This window comes from Aquarana catesbeiana, linkage group LG02 (assembly GCF_042186555.1).
Source record: "Aquarana catesbeiana isolate 2022-GZ linkage group LG02, ASM4218655v1, whole genome shotgun sequence".
NCBI lineage: Eukaryota > Metazoa > Chordata > Amphibia > Anura > Ranidae > Aquarana > Aquarana catesbeiana.
Genome location: NC_133325.1, coordinates 594,856,031 through 594,880,457, shown reverse-complemented (window position 1 = coordinate 594,880,457; position 24,427 = coordinate 594,856,031).

The following is a 24,427-nucleotide window of genomic DNA, read 5'->3' as shown; positions in this document are numbered from 1 at the left end:
TACCCCTTTAAAGGGAGAAAAGACCTCATGGGGAGAAAGATTTATACTCACATGTCGGCTAAAGCACTGTGCTTGGCTAGCATCGAGGTGGATGGGACCCCAAATGGTTGTCTGTTCTGGAGGTGAGGTAAGGGACACCACCCCAGCCAAGAAAACCTCCACATAGCATGCCCGACTGCCACAACCCATTCCACATGTGTCGGGATGATTGCAAGTATGGTGTTCTGGAAAAAATGTATAGAAATAGTAAAAACAGTGAAAAAAGTAAAAGTGAAAAAATGTGAAAAGTGAAAAAACATGAGTGTTTGAGAAAGAAATATTAAAGTGATGACTTTAAAAGGATAGGATTAAAAACAATTACTAGATGATAGAAGATGCATGCTCGTCAAAGTAAAGTGCAGTCCTGGCATTCCACATGGCTCTTTGGGTCCCACCGCTGTTCCGGATAGCTGGAAAGGATTGAGCAGCTGGCTGGAATGGATCACAGTGTTTCTCCAGGAGCAAATGAACCAAGCAGCTCCACACAGACCAGCATGGACCGTGGAACAGGAAGTGATGTCACCTGCGTCTGATTGGACCTAGGCAGGGCTGGAATCTTGTCAATCAGGGCTGAAGTGATGAAAGGCTACGCGCTCGCAGCTGACTGCTCCTTCTATTGGCCTGCTGCCCTCTAGAGGAGGACAGCTATATATACACAATGGAGAGCATGTGGGTGTGACAGTGGGACTGGAACTTCCAGCAGACCAATCAGTAAATAATAAATTATAGCAAGGGGCAAGGTGAAGCAGGGGTTACCAGTCTCGGACTGACAAAAAGTAAAACTATATATATGTAATTAAAAAAATAATAATACATGTATATATAAAATACATATATTAAATAAAATAAAATTGAAAAAAATAAAAAATAAATAAATAAAAAATGATACACATGGAAATATTTGAAGCATAGTTCTCTTCTATATGTATAGAGGCCTATTGAAGAGGTTCACAATGTATTAAGGGCCAAGCAAGTAAAATAGAAAAAAAAGGGGGTTGTATGCATGTAAACATGAAGAGGTGATGGAGGGGGAACAGGCTGTAGTGTAAAGAATTAATAATAATAATATGAACAGTAAAGGTAAAGTTGGTGCTGTGTTCCCCCTAGTGAGTATACAAGGGATTTATATGTGTGTGTGTCCCCTCATGGTGTGGATACCAAGTGGGGTGCACCTAATGATGGATCATGCAACATGCATATATGTCTGCACATACACATATATACATACACACACATATATACATATATATGAAATATTAATATAATATATTTACTATACCACTCCTGACCGGTAGAGCAGAGACAGACCTGTTTGTGGGGGGGAGAGACAGGGGTAAGGGGAAGGGAGGAAGGAGGGGGGAGAAACAAATCAGAAATGGGCGTGTGATCTGTTATAACAAGGTGCATACGTCTAACTCTTCACTGAGTCCCCCTGGCGAGAGGGAATTGAGGGAATATATCCAGAAAGTCTCCCACTGGCAGAGTCGCTTGAAACGCTCCGCAGCAGACAAACCTCCAGAGATGGCCTCTATGACCCACACCTTCAGGCCTTTGGTGAACTTTTGCTGTTCAGTCAAAAAATGTCTTGGCACACTGTGCTCATCACATCCCTGTTCAATGAATTGCCTGTGCTTGCCAAACCATTGGCTGAGTGGGCTGATGGTTCTGCCAACATATAGGAGGCCACAAGGACAGGTCAGACAGTATACTACATGATCACTGGAGCAATTGTGAAACTCTTTTATAGGGTAAGTTTTTCCTTTTGTAGAGGAGCTTTTTTGTCCATGCTGGACAAATTTACACATCATGCATATTTTTTTTTTTTGCATTGAAACATGCCCACTAGTGGTATCTGGGGGGTGTAGGTGGTGGGACTTGGCTTGGGTTTGCGGATCTTACTTGGCGCAATTCGGCTCTTGATATTTTTGGCCTTGCAGTAGGAAACTTTGGGTTTGGATGTTAGGGTGGATCTTCCAGGAGGATGGGCCAGTTCTTGATGAAGATTTTTTCCATTTGTCTGTAGCGGTCATGGAACTCGGTGGTGTAACGAGCCCCTTGCTCGCTCGGTTCCACTCTCCCGACACTCCTCTGCTCTATAGAATCAGATTGCAGATCGCAATATCTGATTGTTCGGTCATCCGATGCTCCGGGATTAGAACTACAGCTATGTGCCGTTCTAACCCAGTTGCGATAGCTCAGAACAAACACCAGGCAGGCTGTATGTAAGTTCAACCAGGAATCTCCCTTTATTGACAGGAATACAGTCTCTTTTATACAGTAAAAGAGGAGGTGCAGACCTCCTGCTCATATTACTGTAACAATACACCTGTAACCTAATTAACCTAATTAACATGGGCTAATTAACTAATTCCTTTAGACAGCCTAGCTGACTCAGACATGACCTTTAGGCCAGACTGGCCTTCTTGTAGCTCAGAAAACCCAATAAACATTATCACAATAGTAGAGTTAATTAACACTAACAACAATGGGGATCTAATGACTCTTAGATCCTATACTAGAGACTTATTTACAATACACATTCTAGCAGGCAACAGACAGACAGGTGGCTGGAATTTACATCAGCATCTCCTAACAGTATTTGTCCCAGCATTATGAATCAGCCACTATTTCTAATATGGCAAATCCAGGGTCCCCAGAGTCTGTGTGTCCTGGGGGACCAGGACCCGAATCCACAGTAATACCACCTCAAGGGTCCCCAGGCATACAGTTCACAAAGAGCACCATTCCCCCAAATGCCAGGGCCCACGATCCATTGGCAAGAGGCTAGCATTCAGTCCCCTCCAAAAGTCTCTCTCCCGGCTAGGTCTGTCACATTTCTCCCCTTTCCGCAGGAGACTAACACAGGAGGAGACCCCAGACGGGTTGACTCCAAAGTTAGTCAGCAGTTCCAGTCCTCTAATGCCTGTACCCACACAGTACCCCAAACAAATTGTTCCAAACAAAGCATTACTCACCCAGCCAACCTCTGCCTCTCTCAGAGAACATATCTGCCGCTGGGGAGAGGCCTGGACTGGCCCTTCTCCCTGGAGTCCTTTCTGCCGCTGGAGAGAAGACAGGGTGTCTGGGCTCACTCCGTTATGCTGTTGGGGATCTGGGCCGACTGCCCAGTATCCCTGGGGTATACAGGTGGAGACTGAAGTCTCATCCACCTTCACAGGAAATCCATCCTCTGTTAGTGGAGGGCAGAGTCCAGCAGTATACGGCCCTGTTGCCAGCCACTCTGCTGGAAACCCCTCACCATCTGCTCCGGCTAACTGTTGGGGCAGGAGGCTGGCTTCCTCCACTCCCAAACTGTGTAGCTGCCATTGGGGAGGTGAGCTGGCTGCTTCCTTTTCCATTCCCTCATCTGGCTGCTTGGATGACATGTCTATGGTACCGTCTCCCAGGTGCACAGATCTTTGCTGGGGAGGAAGAGCCACTTCCTCTACCCTGGCCAACTGTTGGGGAGGGACAACACACACCTCCTCTCCCTTCTCCCCCTGTACCTGATGCTGGGAAGTGATTGCCACCTTCTCACCCTGAGCCTCCGAACCTGCCACAGGTGTGGGGCAGAGGTCTTGGACCCTCTGTCCGGTTGCCAGCACTTCTGCTGGGGGTTTGCTAGGTGGTTCCTCCTCTACAGAAACGTCTATTAAATCCCCAGTCTCTGAAATTGCTAAAAGTGTGGGGCAGAGGTCTTGGATCCTCTGTTCAGTTACCAGATCTTCAGCTGGAGAAGTTTGTTGCAACTCCACAGATACTGCTGTTGGTGCTGGGCAGAACACAGTGAAGTTTGGCCCTAATAACAGCTCTTCTGCTGGAGGCTCATCAGGTTATTCTTCCTCAGCAGAAAAGTCTATCAAATCCCTTGTCTCTGCAACTGGTGTCTGGGGATAAAGGCTCACCATCTCCTGTCCCTGGAACCCAGAAGATGCTATCAGTGCTGGGCAGAGGTTAGCAGAGCTCTGCCCCGTTGTCAGCACTTCAGCTTTGGGGATAATGATCTCCAGATTTTCCACTGCCGATTCTCTGGCATTCTGCTGGACAGGCACATTCCTCCATCCAAGATCATCCAATGCAAAAACAGGTTCATCAAGGTCAGTCAGCACTTGCTGCATCTGCCCTAAGACCACCGCCTTCATAGCTGCGGGGGCAGGTTGGCAAAGCACACCATTACTCAGCCACATTGTCAAATCTTCAGCCAGGATTTCAGAGTTGTCAACTGGTATTTCCTGATAGTCCCAGGCAAAGGGAGCTCCACCCTGCTGCTGAGCAGAGTCTAGCAGCTGTCTGTAGGCCATCTCAAGCTCCCATTCCTGAACGGCCAGAAACTCCAAATCTTCCTGTGCCCAGTGCACTTCCGTTTATTATTTCCTCCAAACGCCACTCCCAATCACTCCCAAAGTCAGGGTCCCTGGACAGCCTCCAGTACAAAAATCCCAGGCCATCGTAGTCAAAGCTTTCCGTGGGGCTGTCATCCGCTGTCCATGGGCATACTTGGGCTACATACCACTGGAGGGCTCTGTAGCTCTCGTCCAACCGCATTTCTGCCCGGATCAACCTGCTTAACTCAGCTGTCCACTCCTGGTTTGGCTGTTCCCCCAATAACAGCATTCGCACTTCATACTGCGACCAGTACCTTACATGGATGGAGGGGAAAACTTTTCTCTGGTTTCACTGCTCACGGGCTAGCGCTTCCTTCCAGAGTTCGCAGCGGATAGAATCAAACCATCCTAGCAGGACCTGCTCTGATACTGGTCCTCTGTGCTGTATCTGCATCTCTCGCAACCTCCTTCTGAATTCCTCATCCATGGTGGTTGGTATCTCTCCTCTCCTGCTATCTGGACCTTGGATCCAGGTGATGGTTTGGATGTGTTCACAGCAAGGAAGCACAATCCCACCATTCCCTCCATGGCTCTCAAGTAAGTCTTTCAGCGTGGCTCTCCTGCAGGCTGGTTTGGAGTGTCCCAGTAACTGGAAAGCAAATCCCACGGCTGCCAACCAATGTAACGAGCCCCTTGCTCACTCGGTTCCACTCTCCCGACACTCCTCTGCTCTATAGAATCAGATTGCAGATCGCAATATCTGATTGTTCGGTCATCTGATGCTCCAGGATTAGAACTACAGCTATGTGCCGTTCTAACCCAGTTGTGATAGCTCAGAACAAACACCAGGCAGGCTGTATGTAAGTTCAACCAGGAATCTCCCTTTATTGACAGGAATACAGTCTCTTTTATACAGTAAAAGAGGAGGTGCAGACCTCCTGCTCATATTACTCTAACGATACACCTGTAACCTAATTAACCTAATTAACATGGGCTAATTAACTAATCCCTTTAGACAGCCTAGATGACTCAGACATGACCTTTAGGCCAGACTGGCCGCCTTGTAGCTCAGAAAACCCAATCAACATTATCACAATAGCAGAGTTAATTAACACAAACAACAATGGGGATCTAATGACTCTTAGATCCTATACTAGAGACTTATTTACAATACACATTCTAGCAGGCAACAGACAGACAGGTGGCTGGAATTTACATCAGCATCTCCTAACAGTATCTGTCCCAGCATTATGAATCAGCCACTATTTCTAATATGGCAAATCCAGGGTCCCCAGAGTCTGTGTGTCCTGGGGGACCAGGACCCGAATCCACAGTAATACCACCTCAAGGGTCCCCAGGCATACAGCTCCCAAAGAGCACCGTTCCCCCAAATGCCAGGGCCCACGGTCGATCAGCAAGAGGCTAGCATTCAGTCCCCTCCAAAAGTCTCTCTCCCGGCTAGGTCTGTCACAGGTGCTAAACCTTGTTGGCTGGAGCCCTTCTGGCGTGTTGGGTTTAGGTGTCGGTTTAGCCTGATACTGATGGAAAGCATCATCTATGAGAGCTGGGGGGTATCCCTTGTCTAGAAATCTCTGAGGATTACCAGACCCAAGGCCAACTCTTAACCCAAAAATTTCAGTTCTCAGAGATGTTTTTTCCTTACATGTCTTGCAGAGTTCTGGACACACTCTGAAGGATGGCTGCCTTCCTTTTTAACCCTTAATACCCCTTTCTATCGATACATCACCATCCAGCTATTACAGCCACAGACTATACCCCTAAGGATTACTCCATCTGGAGCGCCAGATAAACACTGACTATACTATTTATTAAAGGCAAATCCACTTTGCACTACAAGTGTACTTGGAAGTGCAGTCACTGTAGATCTGAGGGGAACATGCAAGGAAAATAAAAATCAGCATTTTTGCCTGTACATGATTGGATGATAAAATCAGCAGAGCTTCCCCTCATTTCAGATATTCCCCTCAGATCTAAAGCGTCTGCACCTCCAAGTGCACTTGTAGTGCAAAGTGGATTTGCCTTTAGTAAGTCAACCCCAGAAGCATGTACATCCAAAAGACCCAACACCCAAATACAAATGAATTAACCTGGTTAGGGATGAGCCGAACACCCCCCGGTTCGGTTCGCACCAGAACCTGTGAACGGACCTAAAGTTTGCGCAAACTTTAGAACCCCATTAAAGTCTATGGGACTCGAACGTTTGAAATCAAAAGTGCTAATTTTAAAGGCTAATATGCAAGTTATTGTCCTAAAAAGGGTTTGGGGACCTGGGTCCTGCCCCAGGGGACATGTATCAGTGCAAAAAAAATTTTAAAAACGGACGTTTTTTCGGGAGCAGTGATTTTAATGATGCTTAAAGTGAACAAAAAAAGTGAAATATTCCTTTAAATATCGTACCTGGGGGGGTGTCTATAGTATGCCCGTAAAGTGGCGCGTGTTTCCCGTGCTTAGAACAGTCCCTGCACAAAATGACATTTGTAAAGGAATAAAAGTCATTTAAAACTGCTTGCGGCTTTAATGTAATGTCGGGTCACGGCAATATGGATGAAAATCAGTGAGACAAACAGCATGGGTACCCCCCCAGTCCATTACCAGGCCCTTTGGGTCTTGTATGGATATTAAGGGGAACCCCGCACCCAAATTTAAAAAAGGAAAGGCGTGGGGCCCCCAGGCCCTATATACTATACTATAGTATACAGGCGGTACAAACAAGACAGGGACTGTAGGTTTGTTGTTAAGTAGAATCTGTTTGTAATTTTGAACTGGTACATTTTTATTGTGTAGCTCCAGCCAAAAAATCTATTTTTAAGCTTTTTGGAAAACATAAGAAAGGGTTATCATCCCTGTAACATTTGTTTTGCTGTCTGTGCACCTCTTCAGAAGATTTCACCTCACTTTCTGTCCCAATGACAAATGTTTTTTGAAAATTTGGGGTTTTTAGTGAAACAAGGATTGGTGATAAAGCATCAGTGAAGAGGAGACACGTTTTTCCCATATTAACACTTACAGGAGAGAATTTTCCTTCCTAGGGGTAGATTTCATCTCACTTCCTTCTGTTTGCAAGTAAGAGTCGTTTGTAAGTTGAATGTTTGAAAGTAGGGGCCTGCCCTATATACTCTGCAGAAATGGATGCCTTAGGTGTTGGTGTTGCCACAACACTGTAAGTCCTCACAGTGACACGTACCTCGTATGTGAGCCTGACGTGCAGAGGGAGACCTCTCGTACAGCCCTGGATCCCAGATCACTGGATTTGAGGACAGTGACCATAGGAGCACAGTGGGGTATGAACTGGCTGGAGTGCCGGGTGCAGGTAAGCTGGATGCAGGTCAGCAGGGTGCAGGTAAGCTGGATGCAGGTGAGCTGGATGCAGGTGAGCTGGATGCAGGTCAGCAGGCTGCAGGTAAGCTGGATGCAGGTCAGCAGGGTGCAGGTAAGCTGGATGCAGGTCAGCTGGATGCAGGTGCGCCAAGAAGTAGCAAATGCACATGAGTGTGCACAGCAGGCAGAAGCAAGGTCAGACAAGCCGGGTCATACACAGCGGATCAGATCAACAGAATCGGCAGGCAAGGAATGGTCAAGTTCAGGCTGGTTCTAGTAGCAGGAGATCAGGCAGGCAAGCAAACAGGATCAGGGTCGATGGAGAGCCATGGTTCAGGAATGGAGACAGCAGCGTAGTCAGAGAGCCAGGTCAGAAGGTGATCAGATGCAGATTACAGGAACAGGAAACAGGTGAAGCTGCAGATCAAACAGCAAGAGCTGAATGGTGGAAGCCCCTCTTAGGCCACTGGGCACCAAAGCCGCATTAGTGTGCACGCGCACGATCTCCACGATCGGACGCCTGTTCGTTACTGGGGACCTGTTGGTGGGGATGCGCTTGAGCCCTGTTGCAGTTCTGGAAGTAGTGTGTCCGTGACATTGCCCCCCCTTAAGGGCAACCTCCGGGTGCCCAAAAGAGCTCTTTTCTGTGGATGTCTGCAGAAGAAGGCCTGGATTGTTCTTGGGCATGCACATTTTGCTTAGGTTCCCATGAGTTCTCCTCTGGTCCATACCCCTTCCACTTGATTAAAAATTGAAGTTGGTTACCTCTCCTCCTGCAGTCTATGACAGCCTCCACTTCATACTCTTCGTCCTTATTAATAATAACAGGTTCGGGTGGCCCCGATCCTCTGTCCGGGAAAGGGTCGGGTACTGTGGGTTTAAGCAGAGACATGTGAAACACTGGGTGCACTTTGAGTGACTCAGGCAAGGTAAGCTCATAGGAGACCTCATTCAATTTCCTTTTAACTGGAAAAGGGCCAATGAATTTGGGTGCCAGCTTTTTTAAAGGGCAAGCCATCTTGAGGTTGGTGGTAGATAACCACACCTGATCACCTGGTTGGAGACGTAATTCACCTCTTCTCTTCCTGTCATAAAGCCTCTTGTTGGTTCCCTGCGCTTTGGCCATTGCTTCTTGCAACAACTTGTTGTTGCGACCCAGGAATTCGACAGTGCTTTGTACTGCTGGAAATGGAGATTCCGGGATAATGTTAGGCAGGAAGACAGGATGGAACCCATAGTTTGCAAAGAATGGTGACTGACCTGTGGCTGAATGGCTGGCATTGTTGAAAGCGAATTCCGCTAGAGGCAAAAGTGCAACCCAATGATCCTGGACAAACGAGGTAAAGCAACGGATGTACTGTTGCAGGGTTTGGTTCGTCGTCTCAGTTTGTCCGTTAGTCTGGGGGTGGAAAGCAGATGGCATGGAAAGCTCAATTTTCAGGATTTGGCATAGTGACCTCCAGAAGCGGGAGGTGAACTGGACTCCCCTGTCAGATACAAAGTTGGTTGGTACCCCGTGCAGCCTTACGATCTCCCTGACAAACACCCGGGCAGTTTCCAAAGCAGACGGAGTACTCTTTAGGGGTATGAAGTGGGCCATCTTAGACAAACGGTCAACCACTACAATGATAGCTGACTTTGGAAGGGAAAAATGATTACACCATGAACCAAGCCTGATCATTCTCCACCAGAAAGGGCCCCATGGGGTATAGGCTGGCAATGCCATTGACATCACAAAATAAAGGGGTAGAAGGGGGTAGTTCCATTACAAAGTCCATGGCAATCATGCTCCAGGGTCTGTCAGGAATTGGTAGTGGTCTGAGGAGACCCCAGAACTTGGTCCTGGCAGACTTGCTTTGGGTACAGGTGACACATGATTTGACATAGTCCTTGCAATCTTCCTCAAGCTTCGGCCACCAAAACATGCGCTGGATTAGTTCACGAGTCTTGTGAACCCCAAAATGTCCGGCCAGTGAATGGTCATGACACAGGCTCAGAACTTCTGTCCGGAAACTTTCTGGCACAAAAATTTTGCTGTCCTTCAAAAGCATCCCATCCCTGGGTATCAAGGTTGATCCTGGAGGACCGGACACCCCCTCTGAGGCTTGTTTTAGACCGGACATCGGGTCTGTCTGGAAAAGCAGAAAGTTGCCCTCAGATAAAATGATGTCAGGGACTGAAGTTTCCTTGGGGTCATCGTACATCCGAGAGAGAGCGTCAGGCTTGATGTTCTTTGATCCTGGCCAGTAGGTGATGTGAAATGAAAATCTGGAAAAGAATAATGCCCATTGTGCTTGGCGCGGCTTCAAATGTTTGGCAGTTTGTAAATATTCCAGATTTTTATGATCCGTGTAGATAAGTATGGGATGTGCAGCTCCCTCTAGCAGATATCGCCATTCTTCGAGCGCGGCCTTAATGGGCAGAAGTTCACGGTCACCTACATCGTAATTCTTCTCGGCAGGCGAAAGCTTCCGGGAGAAGAAAGCTATGGGGTGCATGAGGTCCTTGACGCTGAGAAATAACTGCCCCCACGGATGTTTCTGAGGCATCAACCTCGAGTAGGTAAGGAAGAGAAGGATCCGGGCGGCTCAAGATGGGGGCAAAGGTAAAAAGTCCCTTTAGGGTAGAAAAGGCGGCTTGAGCCTGGGGATTCCACTGGAATCGGATGTTTTGTCTTGTTAGCTGGGTGATCAGGGAGATAATTGCAGAAAATCCCTTGATAAACCTTCTGTAAAAATTGGCGAAGCCAACAAAACATTGCACCCCCTTCTTATCCGAGGGTGCAGGCCAGTCCAGGACAGCTGTAACCTTCTGTGGGTCCATCTTGAACCCCTCTGTGGAAATTACAAGGCCCAGGAATTGGATACTCTGCCGCTCGAACTCGCATTTTTCTAGTTTGGCATATAGCCCATGCTGACGGAGTCGGCAGAGTACCATCTTGACGTGTTTCCGATGCTGATCCAAGGATGAGGAAAAGATCAGGATATCGTCTAAGTAGGCTATGACGAAGATGTCCAGATAGTCTCTGAAGATATCATTTATCAGGTGCTGGAAGGTAGCAGGGGCATTACACAGGCCGAAGGGCATCACTAGGTATTCATAGTGTCCAAACCTGGTACGGAAGGCCGTCTTCCACTCGTCCCCTGCACGAATGCGAACCAAATTGTAGGCCCCACGAAGATCGAGTTTGATGAACACAACAGTAGTTCTCAGCCTCTGAAAAAGCTCAGGAACCAGGGGTAAGGGATACCGGTTCTTGACCGTGACCTTGTTCAGCTCCCGGTAGTCCACACAAGGACGCATTGAGTGGTCCTTCTTCTCCACAAAAAAGATCCCTGCCCCAGCCGGAGAGGTGGATGGCCGGACTGAACCCCCTCTTAAGGTTTTCATTAACATATTCCTTTAACACTTTCAACTCCCGCTCAGACAGGGGGAAAATCCGCCCGAAGGGGATTTCAGCTCCGGGCAGTAACTAAATCGGGCAATCGTAGGAACGATGAGGAGGAAGTGTCTCTGCCCCTCGTTTACTAAAAACGTCCAAGAACTCGGGTACTGCTGAGCGTAATTCTGAGTCAGCTTCCAGACCCAGCAAAGGGCCAGATAACTTGGGAGGTAAGGGCAGACAGTGCCCTTGGCAGTAGAGAGACTGAAACTTGATTTCTCCGGAGCCCCAATCAATCTGTGGGTTGTGGGCCTGAAGCCACGGTAGACCCAAGATGACCGGGAACAAAGGGGAAGCAATTGCATCAAACTTAAGCAGCTCCTTGTGGTTTGAGACAGTAACTACAGGCAGTGGAGGAGTCTCTTGAGTCACCTGGCCAGATTTAATTCGGGATCCATCCGCCAAGAAAACGGAAAGTCCTTGAGTAATGTGTTGGAGTGGAATGCGTTGTTGATTGGCAAAGTTCAAATCAATAAAACAACTGCATACACCAGAGTCTATTATTGCAGTAACAGACACAGTCTTTCCGGACAACTGAAGGGTGATGGGAATCGCCAGGTGAGTAGAAGGAGCTGGGTGACTGTGTGATGGGATGGGTGAAGATCTACGATACTTGGCAGGACATGAATGTACATAGTGGCCAGTTCCCCCGCAGTACAAGCAAAGGTTGAGCTGTTGCCGACGTAGACGCTCTTCAGCGGATAATGCGGTTCTCATTAGTCCGACCTGCCCAGATTTATGAAAGTCCGGCGTTAGATTGGTTGGTGCAGGATTAACTGGGACTGGTCTGAGAGGAACAGGACGAGAGGTTGTCGGCACTTGGGGTAACAACCAAGTTAGCTGGGTCTGCTGGGTCACCCTCTCCATCTTCCGTTCCCGAAGACAACGGTCTATCTGAATAGTTAGGATAATCAAGGATTCCAGAGAATTTGGTACACCGACCCGAGCCAGTTCATCTTTTAATTCTTCTGACAAGCCTAGGCGAAACTCGTGCCGTAAAGTTGCATGATTCCAGTGGGTATCTGCGCTCCAGCGCCTAAAGTCTGTTATATAGTCCTCTACCACTCTGCGGCCTTGCAGGAGTGTACTAAGAGCAGCCTCGGCAGTGGAAGTTCATTGGGGGTCATCATAAAGACGTGACATTGCGTCAAAGAAGGATGACAAAGAGTCCAGAGAAACATGGTGTTCTTCCAGCAGGTGATGAACCCAGGCTTGTGGATCTCCCAGCAGAAGTGAGACAACAAATCCCACCTTGGTTCTTTCCCGTGAAAAAGTTAAGGGTAGTAAGGAAAAGTACAGCTCGCATGCATTGCGGAAAGTCCGAAACTTGCTTCGATCCCCAGAAAACTTCTCTGGAATTGGGACCCTAGGCTCTGGAGATGACATCATTACAGGGAGTGTGGGGGAAGCCTCTGACGACAACCCGCTGAAAGGAAGGTTTGTAATACTCGTCCGGGACTGCACTTGTCTCTCAAGGTGTTCATAGCTGTCCTGGAGGGATTTCACCTCTTGAGTGAGGACAGAGAGCAATTAGCAGATTTCATCAGTAGTGGAGGTCCCTCTTGCAGGCTCAGGCATGGCTGTTTGATACTGACACATACCTAATATGTGAGCCTGACATGCAGAGGGAGACCTCTCGTACAGCCCTGGAGTTGAGGACAGTGACCGTAGGAGCACAGTGTGGTATGAGTGCCTGGTGGATTCTCTGGAACGGAAGATGACGTCCGCTGGGAGGCACTGGAACTGGCTGGAGTGCCAGGTGCAGGTAAGCTGGATGCAGGTCAGCAGGGTGCAGGTAAGCTGGATGCAGGTCAGCTGGATGCAGGTGAGCTGGATGCAGGTCAGCAGGCTGCAGGTAAGCTGGATGCAGGTCAGCAGGCTGCAGGTAAGCTGGATGCAGGTCAGCTGGATGCAGGTCAGCTGGATGCAGGTGCGCCAAGAAGCAGCAAACGCACATGAGTGTGCACAGCAGGCAGAAGCAAGGTCAGACAAGCCGGGTCATACACAGCGGATCAGATCAACAGAATCGGCAGGCAAGGAATGGTCAAGTTCAGGCTGGTTCTGGTAGCAGGAGATCAGGCAGGCAAGCAAACAGGATCAGGGACAATGGATAGCCAAGGTTCAGGATTGGAGACAGCAGCGTAGTCAGAGAGCCAGGTCAGAAGGTGATCAGATGCAGATTACAGGAACAGGAAACAGGTGAAGCTGCAGATCAAACAGCAAGAGCTGAATTCTGGAAGCCCCTCTTAAAGGCCGCTGGGCGCCAAAGCCGCATTACTGTGCGTGCGCACGATCTCCGCGATCGGCACACGCACATTGGCTCACGCCTGTTCGTTACTGGGGACCTGTTGGCGGGGATGCGAGTGAGCCCTGTTGCAGTTCTGGAAGTAGTGTGTCCATGACACACAGTTACTCTTGGTGGGCGCTGGAACGGGCCCTGTTGTGAAATATTATATCAAGAATTGTAATTACATGCACCTGTTGAACAGGGGCAGAAAAATTGGGCCTTAGGCACTGGTGCCACAACACTGCAATCCCTCACAGATACTCTAGTACTAGTATTGCATCAAAAATTGTAATTACACGCCCCTGTTAAACAGAGGCAGAAAAATTGCCACAACACTGCAACCCCTCACAGATGCTATAGTTGGAGCGCAGGAATGAGCCCTGCTGCAAAGTATTGCATCAAAAATTTTAATTATACGCCCCCGTTAAACAGGGGCTGAAAAATTGGGCCTTGGGCACTGGTGCTGGTGCCGCAACACTGCAACCCCTCACAGATACTATAGTTGGAGAGCAGGATTGAGCCCTGCTGCAAAGTATTGCATCAAAAATTGTAATTGTACACACCCCTGTTAAACAGGGGCAGAAAAATTGGGCCTTGGCCACTGGTGACGAAGCCCAGAACCAAAAATGTTCTCACAAGCTATCAGCGTCAACATTGAGGAGGAAGAGGATTGTGACTCAGCATAACAGAATAGTCACTCAGCATCAGCATAGGCAGTCAGCATCAGGTGCTTGGTAGCTGGTGATCCAAGACTGATTCATTTTTATGAAGGTCAGCCGATCGACCGATTCAGTGGACAGGCGCACCCTGTGATCAGTTACAAAGCCTCCAGCAGCACTGAATGTGCGTTACGAAAGAATGCTGGATGCAGGACAGGCCAGTAGCTCAATTGCATACTGTGCAAGCTCTGGCCAGTGATCCATCCTCAAGACCCAGTAACCCAGAGGATTTTCGGTGGGAAAGGTGTCCAAGTCAGATCTTGCCCCTAGGTTTTCCTGCACCATGTAAAACAGACTCTGGTGATGGTTGCTGGAACCGATCATACCTTGGGGCTGCGGACTAAAAAATGCATCGGTCAGATGGCCACCTTCTCCACCGCTCCTTCTGTGATTGACCGAAGCCTCAGCAACACGTTATCCAGGAGGACCAGGAAATTGTAACCTCCCAGGCTCTGGAAATGCGTTGCACAAACCTTTCTGCAAGGCCTCCCGAAGATGTTTCATCCTCTGCTCCCTCTGCGATGGCAAGATAAGGTCTGCAACCTTACCCTTGTAACGTGGATCAAGGAGGGTTGCCAGCCAGTAATCATCCCTCCCCTTGATACCACGAATAGGAGGATCCTTCCACAGGCTTTGCAGGATCAGGGAGGCCATGCAGCATAGGTTTGCTGAGGCATTCGGTCCAGAGTCCTCTGGGTCACTAAGGACGACATGATCCGCAGCCACCTCCTCCCAGCCACGTACAAGTCCATGGGTTTCTTCGGACTGTAAATGATCCCTTGAAGACTGCTGCTGATGCTGAGTGCCAGGCTGCACCTCCATGCTGACACAATCCTCCTAATCCTCCTCCTCCGCCTCTTCCTGTGTGATTGGTGGGCACGCAGGAACACTATCTGGATAAAGGGGGCCTTGAGAGGTAAGGAAATCCTCCTCTGTTCTGCCTCAAGTGCCCTGTCCATTATTCCACGCAGTGTGTGCTCCAACAGGTGGACAAGAGGGACAGTGTCACTGATGCATGCACTGTCACTGCTCACCATCCTCGTGGCCTCCTCAAATGGTGACAGGACAGTGCATGCATCCCTGATCATAGCCCACTGGCGTGGGGAAAAAAATCAAGGTCCCCTGACCCTGTCCTGGTGCCATAGTCGCATAGGTACTCATTGATGGCCCTCTGCTGTGTGTGCAGCTGCTGCAGCATGGCCAATGTTGAGTTCCACCTGGTGGGCATGTCGCAGATTAGGCGGTGCAGTGCTCTGAGGAAGAGGGGATGTTCCCCTCAAAACTCGTCAGCCAGCAGTGATTTTTATGGACTCTTTCGGAACCTCTGATGGGCTCTGCTGCTCCTTCACCACATGCTGCGATCTGAAGACTGTTTTTTATACCCTTGTGATCTTCTACTACTGTTTGTGAGTAGTTCCTTTTTATCATTATTACAATAAATTTTACCTGAAAGATAATGCACATGGCTGGTGCACCCTGTCTCTCTTGTTTCTCGTTGTCTGCTAGGATTCCCCATCCTTGAGGGCAGCAAAGCCTGTGTTCTACTACCGGCTGATTAGATACCCACTTGTGCACAGGAGCGTTTTTCTTCTTTATCAGTCCAACACTACTGCACCCTGTCCTGCATCCTTCCCAGCTGCCAGAAGAGTCACCCAGTGTGCGGTGAAAGATAGGTAACGTCCCTGTCCATGCCTGCTGGACCATGAGTCAGCGGTAATATGCACCTTACCACTGACCACCCTGTCCAGCGAGGCCAAGACATTGCCTTCCACATGCCGGTAGAGAGCCGGAATCGCCTTCCGTGAGAAAAAGTGGCGTTTGGGAACCTGGGTGAAATGTGCAGCGCTTATGTGATCATATAAACCATAACAAATAATATAAGTACAAAAAACGTGACTAATAAATGATGTGCTCAAAAATACTCCAAGCAGTTCTCTATTATGACATGTGATGTCTATAAACAGAGGAACTTGGACGTGTGATGTCCAAAAAAGAAAAAAAGTCAGTGACAAGCTTCAATCATGTGTGATGATAATCCTCAACCACATGTGGATATAATATAGTGACAGTCTTTAACTTCAAATATGTATGATGTAATAACAGTTGATAGTAGATCCACCACCAAAGACACAAGAAGCTGCTTACCAGAGGGATAGAACTTAAATAGGTGTACACCTAATGAGTCAATCAAGCTTTGTGGTATAATATACCAAGGGGATCAGATGCTCTATCCAGATATGACCTCCAGACGGACCTCCGAACAGGTGTAAGGTATGGATGGACTCAGTAGAAATAGGCAGTCAGCTCCACCATTAAAAGAAATAGGAAGGCATATAGCGTAACTCTGTATGGAAATTTTAATACATAAAATGCAAAGGAAATACACTCACGTGTTTAGCAGTAAAATCAAGCGCTTGTATAAAAGAAGACAGTGGTCTCAGTATTTCCTCCCGACGCGTTTAGACTTAGAAGTCATCATCTGGGGTGCTGTACCACTGTACTGGCTGAGTATTTATAGATACTGGTTACCCCCATAACAAGTGGCAGCTCCGTCTGATTGAAAGTGCAAATTATGGAGATTACTTCCTGGTTCCTCCAAAATGGCGCCCGGGCTTGCATTCCAAGCCTCGTTTTCATATGTAGAGGAGGATTACTTCCTGGTTCTGCCAAAATGGCGCCCGGAGAAGCGTTTCAAGCCTCATTTTAACATGTGAAAGAGGATATGACATCATGTGGAACAGTGACTGGTTTAGACAGCCAAAAACATGGCACCACTATTCTGGGGGACATATGGGAGCAGATGTGGCTTAAAACGGCACGATGTCCAGTGTATATAACCTACAACATGGCGCCGTTTGTCATAAGGACATGTATATTAATACACTAAGTCACAAGGTGTCGCCCTTCTGGCAGCAAAAATGAAAAACAATACAATACATCCAAACATTGCTCTAGCCTGAACATGGGCAGTGGTGTAGTGGCCAGCACTCCCACCCAGCAGAAAAAGGTTTGAATCCCAAGATTCCATGTGGGGATAGAAAAAAAATATATAAAAATTATGTGATATATATAAAAAATATATGATACTAAGGTGTGACAAATGATGGCACCCCTCAAAAAGGACACGATATTGGTTGAATCGAGCTGATATTTGTGATAGGGACCAAACCAGTATATATTCAAATAAGAAATCCAAAATACATTCTAAAATATATGTTAACAGAAAAATTAATAAGAAATTAATAAAAATACCCTCATAAAAACATTTAAAAATACTTATAAAAAACCTCTGATAAAAGATATTCTAATAGGTACCAACTGGACCCTAAAGTACCAGAAATAGAGAAAAGGCATCATGCTTGGTTGATAAAAGCATGGATGTCTCATTCTATGTTCAACCCAAAAGGGGAGTAGGTCTGCAATTGGTGGATCCAATAAGTCTCCAAGCGAGAGACTCCCCTTGTCTTAGCTCCTCCCCTCCAAGGTGATGTATATTTATCTATGACAAGAAATTGAGAACCAGTAGGGTCTCGTCTGTGATGCTCTCTATAATGTCGAGGCACATTATGTTTGACGTCACCACTTTTTATTTTAGCGATATGCTCGCTGACTCTAAGGCCCCTTTCACACTGGGGCGGTGGGGGCATCGGCGGTACAACAGCGCTATTTTTAGCGCTGCTGTAAAGTCGTTCTTGCAGAGGTTTTCGGCCGCTAGCGGTTCGGTTTTAACCCCCGCTGGCGGCCGAAAAAGGGTTAAATCCGCTCGTACGGCGCGGCTATAGCCGCGGTATTGCCGCGGTATAGCCGCGCTGTCCCATTGATATCAATGGGCAGGAGCAGTTTAGGAGCGGTGAATACACCGCTCCTTCACCGCTCCAAAGAAGCGGCTCGCAGGACTTTTTTTACCGTCCTGCGAGCGCACTGGTTCAGTGTGAAAGCCCTCGGGCTTTCACACTGAACAAACAGCGGAGGCTGTTTTGGGGCGGTTTGTAGGCGGTATTTTTAGCGCAATACCTCCTGAAAACCGCCCCAGTGTGAAAGGGGCCTAACAGAGAAAGCTCAAATTGTACGGCCCACATACTGCTTCCCACAGGGGCAGGTAATCAGATAAATGACATGTGTGGTAGCACAAGTGCAGAATGTTTTAATGGGATATGTACAGTTTGTAGTGTTTGATTTAAACTTGAGGCTTTTACGGCTACCACAGGAATTGTATTGACATACAGTGCATTTTTTGCAGGGAAAATAACCCACAAGTTATGAAAAAAAGAAGGTCGTATGGGGGATTTATGATATTAGGTGCAATTTTTCCCTGCAAAGAAGGTACACCTCTAAAGATGACCTTAGGTTGTTCTGGGAGTATTTCCTTTAAAATACGGTCATTCCTACGTATATCCCAATGTCGGTAAATTATGTTTTTCATTTCTCTGTGTTGGACTGAAAAAGTGGTGAGCATAGAGCACTTAAAGGAGCTATCTTGTTCACGAGGAGGTTTTGGTGTCAGCAAAGAATTTCTATCAATTGCAGCCACTCTATTTATTTCTGAGGTTAATGATGTTGGGTCGTACCCCATTTCTATGAATCTGTCCCTCAGTGTTGATGCTTGAGTAAAATAGTTGTTCACATCTGTGCAATTCCTGCACAATCTCAGAAACTGACTACAAGGCACAGACTGTAACCAGGATTGGTGGTGACAGCTGTCAACTGGTATAAAGCTATTGCGGTCAGTATTTTTGAAGTAAGTTTTAAACTTAAATTGGCGTGAGACCATCTCGATTTCAAGATCCAAAAAGTGAATTTTAGATGAGCTAAATTCATATGTCAACTAAATCCCCCGATCATTGTCATTTAAAAACACAAAGAAATCCCTGGAGGGATTCGGAGGTGCCATCCCATAGGAGGAGGATGTTGTCTATATATCTGGCCCAAAGTACCAATGAGGGCCTGTGTTCAGAATAGACGACATCCTCCTCCCATTTTGCCATAAAAAGGTTGGCAAGGCTAGGGGGAAAACTTAGCCCCCATAGCCAAACCCCTCTGTTGCAAGAAAAACTTTTGGTCAAACCAGAAGTAGTTGTGTTTGGTAGCGAATTGCAATAGCTTAATAATATATTCACTTTGTTTATTGGTAATGGAATGGTCCCTGTTCAGAAAATGTGTGACCGCTTCTATACCTCTGGTATGGGGGATACAGGAATACAATGATGCCACGTCTGCAGTGGCCATCAGCAGGTCCCCCCCAATCTCCACACTTTCAAGTAGCCTAATGGTATCAGTCGTATCCTTAAGATACGATGGAGTACATTCCACAAACTCACGGAATGGGGCAGAGTCTACCAACTAAAACGGCAGCAGTTGAAGAGCTAGCAATTTAGCCAAGCTAGCATTCAACTGCTGGGCATGTGGATGGCTGGGAGTGAACTTCTTTTGGCGGGGCAGCAGCTGGGGCAGGGAAATTTGCCTGGTACAATCTGACGTTGGTATACCGATAGCAGATTGCCCGCAAGTACTTGGCTGTGACACACCTAATTCTACACCTTCATTCCTCTCAGTGCAGGTTTCAGAGAGGACTGAAGGTATAGTGGGGTTGGAGATCCCAGCTGATGAGGAGCAAGGAGAGGTCTGCTTTGTTCTTTGGTGTGGGTCTTTTAGGTACGCTTGCCAATGAACTGCATAGCAGGTCGACATATGTCTGGTCAAGCATGTGGTGCCCAAGTGGGTGATGTTTTGGCCACGCGAGATACGCTTGAGACATATGTTGCAAATAGCAGCGGTGGGATCTGATGCACTCGTCTCAAAAAAGGCCCACACCAAAGAACATTTGGAATAACGCACAGAGACAGCAGTGCCCTGCACATGCAGAGCTCTGCGGTGTGATGCAGTCGGTGTGCTGCCCTTAAGCTGGCCCCTGGAGGGCATCCTGCCTCATTGGAGATGTGCCGCCTCCTCCTCCTCCTCCTCTCTCCTATCAGGCACCCACATGGAGTCAGTGACCTCATCATCCCCTCCCTCCTCATCACTGGAGCAAAGCTGGCAGTATGCTGCAGCTGGGGGAACATGACTGCCAGATTGCTGTCCTTCTTGGGCACTCCCTCTCTCTGGGCTTACGTTACTGCCTTCCTCTATCTGGGTACCATCATCGGAGCCTTCAAAAGGCTGGGCATCCTCCTGGAGCATGTACCCAACACTGTGGTCAAACAGTTCGGGGGACTCCTCAGGAGGACATGGTGGGGCTAGGGAAGGAGTGACTGATGCCATTGAGCCGAGGGAAGAGGCTGCGTTGGCAGCTGCTTTGCCAGACAAAGTACCCTGAGCCTGGGTGAGAGTGGATGAGGAGGATGAGGACGGCTTGGTCATCCACTTCTACCAAGTCTTCCGCATGTTTCGGCTCAACATGGCCAGCTGCCGAATAAAAGGACAAGCATATCCCACGGCCACGTGCTGATGAGGATGCACCGTCTCCACGGCCAGCACTGTTGCCTCTAGACACAGAGCCTGCTTGCCCTCTTTTATTGGCTTGTGACTGTCTGCCTCTCCTTGTTGGCCTTCCAGACATACTAATGGCCTGCAGTGAGATGTAGCTGCACAAAGCTGGGATGTATATATACTGATAGTGCAGCTAGCAAAATCAACTGCCTGCCTGTAGTATTATTAGTATGAGAACACCAGCAATCGTCTTCAGGTAGCTTTAGGTGCACACTGTGCAGAGGACACAGTACACTAACTGTAAATACTGTAGCTGTGTGCCTGTCTTATTAATAGGATCAGAACAACAGCAATTGTCTTCAGGTAGCTTTAGGTGCACACTGTGCAGAGGACACGGTACACTAACTGTAAATACTGTAGCTGTGTGCCTGTGGTATTAATAGGATCAGAACAACAGCAATTGTCTTCAGGTAGCTTTAGGTGCACACTGTGCAGAGGATGCAGTACACTAACTGTAAATACTGCAGCTGCCTGCCTGTGGTACTAAAAGGATCAGAAGAACACCACCAATTTTCTTCAGGTAGCTTTAGGTGCACACTGTGCAGAGGACACGGTACGCTAACTGTAAATACTGTAGCTGCCTGCCTGTGGTACTAATAGGATCAGAAGAACACCACCAATTTTCTTCAGGTAGCTTTAGGTGCACACTGTGCAGAGGACGCACTACATTAACTGTAAATACTGCAGCTGCTTGCAGTACTAATAGGATCAGAAGAACACCACCAATTTCTTCAGGTAGCTTTAGGTGCACACTGTGCAGAGGACACAGTACACTAACTGTAAATACTGTAGCTGCCTGTGGCACTAATAGGTTTAGAACAACAGCAATTGTCTTCAGGTAGCTTTAGGTGCACACTGTGCAGAGGACGCAGTACACTAACTTTAAATACTGCAGCTGCCTGCGGTACTAATAGGATCAGAAGAACACCACCAATTTTCTTCAGGTAGCTTTAGGTGCACACTGTGTAGAGGACGCTCTACACTAACTTGTAAATACTACAGCTGCCTGCAGTACTAAAAGGATCAGAAGAACACCACCAAATTTCATCAGGTAGCTTTAGGTGCACACTGTGCAGAGGACGCACTACATTAACTTGTAAATACTGCAGTTGCCTGCGGTACTAAATAGGATCAGAAGAACACCACCAATTTATTTCAGGTAGCTTTAGGTGCACACTGTGCAGAGGACACAGTACACTAACTGTAAATACTGTAGCTGCCTGCCTGTGGTATTAATAGGATCAGAACAACAGCAATTGTCTTCAGGTAGCTTTAGGTGCACACTGTGCAGAGCATGCAGTAAACTAACTGTAAATACTGCAGCTGCCTGCCTATGGTACTAATAGGATCAGAAGAACACCACCAATTTTCTTCAGGTAGCTTTTGGTGCACACTGTTAAGAGGACACAGTACGCTAACTATAAATACTGTAGCTGCCTGCCTGTGGTACTAATAGGATCAGAAGAACACCACCAATTTTCTTCAGGTAGCTTTAGGTGCACACTGGGCAGAGGACACAGTACACTAACTGTAAATACTGTAGCTGCCTGCCTGTGGTACTGATAGGATCAGAAGAACACCACCAATTTTCTTCAGGTAGCTTTTGGTGCACACTGTTCAGAGGACACAGTACGCTAACTATAAATACTGTAGCTGCCTGCCTGTGGTACTGATAGGATCAGAAGAACACCACCAATTTTCTTCAGGTAGCTTTAGGTGCACACTATGCAGAGGACACAGTACACTAACTGTAAATACTGTAGCTGCCTGCCTGTGGTATTAATAGGATCAGAACAACAGCAATTGTCTTCAGGTAGCTTTAGGTGCACACTGCGCAGAGGATGCAGTATACTAACTGTAAATACTGCAGCTGCCTGCCTGTGTGTCACGTACCTGGTAGGTTGTGAGCCTGAAGTGCAGGAAAAGACCTCCCTTACAGCTCCCACTCCCGTTCCCCTGGAATGGAGACAGAGGACCAGGAGTGAAGAGTGGTATGGGTGCCTGGCAGGATCAACAGTTGCTGAAAGTCCAGTAGTGGTGGCACCCTCTGGAGTCAGTAGCCTGAGGAGTAGACTGTGGACAGAGACTGGAATGCAGGACTGGAACCAGGAACAACAGCAGGTAATAGCAGACTGGAAGCTGGACTGGAACAACAGCAGAAGATAGCCTGGAACACTGGACTGGAACCAGGAACAACAGCAGGTAATAGACTGGAACACAGCAGAAGGTAGCCTGGAACGCTGGGCTGGAACACAGCAGAAGGTAGCCTGGAACGCTGGACTGGAACCAGGAACAACAGCAGGTAGTAGACTGGAACGCTGGACTGGAACACAGCAGAAGATAGCCTGGAACGCTGGGCTGGAACACAGCAGAAGGTAGCCTGGAACGCTGGACTGGAACCAGGAACAACAGCAGGTATTAGCAGACTGGAAGCTGGACTGGAACCAGGAACAACAGCAGGTAATAGCAGACTGGAAGCTGATGAAACACAGCGGAGGATCAACAAGCCGGTGGTCAGTAACATTCGGACAGCAGAGGTACCAGGGGTGATGCAGAGGGATATTCAGGCAAGCCAAGAGAGTCTGGTGCAGGCAGATAGCAGGATCGTCAAACAGGAAGCCGGGTCAGATAACAGGAAACACAGATCAGATCAGGTAACACTCACAGAACGCTGTAGAGCAGACAGCAGGGATGGAGTGTGACAGGCAGGTTTAAATAGCTCGCCTGACACCAGCGGGAGTGCGCGCGCGCGTGCCCGTGCGTGACCGCACCCGTGAACGCGCGCGCATGCGCAATGGGACCCGTGGCCGGGTTCCCGTGCGCCTGGGACGCCGGTTACTGGCAGGATCTTCGTGACACTGTGGTACTGATTGGATCAGAAGAACACCACCAATTTTCTTCAGGTAGCTTTAGGTGCACACTGTGCAGAGGACACAGCACACTAACTGTAAATACTGTAACTGCCTGCCTGTGGTATTAATAGGATCAGAACAACAGAAATTGTGCTCAGGTAGCTTTAGGTGCACACTGTGCAGAGGACGCAGTACACTAACTGTAAATACTGCAGCTGCCTGCGTTACTAATAGGATCAGAAGAACACCACCAATTTTCTTTAGGTAGCTTTAGGTGCACACTGTGCAGAGGACGCACTACACTAACTATAAATACTGCAGCTGCCTGCCTGTGGTATTAATAGGATCAGAACAACAGCAATTGTCTTCAGGTAGCTTTAGGTGCACACTGTGCAGAGGACGCACTACATTAACTGTAAATACTGCAGCTGCCTGTGGTACTAATAGGATCAGAAGAACACCACCAATTTCTTCAGGTAGCTTTAGGTGCACACTGTGCAGAGGACACAGTACACTAACTGTAAATACTGTAGCTGCCTGCCTGTGGTACTAATAGGATCAGAAGAACACCACCAATTTTCTTCAGGTAGCTTTAGGTGCACACTGTGCAGAGGATGCACTACACTAACTGTAAATACTGCAGCTGCCTGCCTGTGGTATTAATAGGACCAGAACAACAGCAATTTTCTTCAGGTAGCTTTAGGTGCACACTGTGCAGAGGATACAGTACACTAATTGTAAATATTGTAGCTGCCTGCCTGTGGTATTAATAGGTTTAGAACAACAGCAATTGTCTTCAGGTAGCTTTAGGTGCACACTGTGCAGAGGACGCAGTACACTAACTTTAAATACTGCAGCTGCCTGCGGTACTAATAGGATCAGAAGAACAGCACCAATTTTCTTCAGGTAGCTTTAGGTGCACACTGTGCAGAGGACGC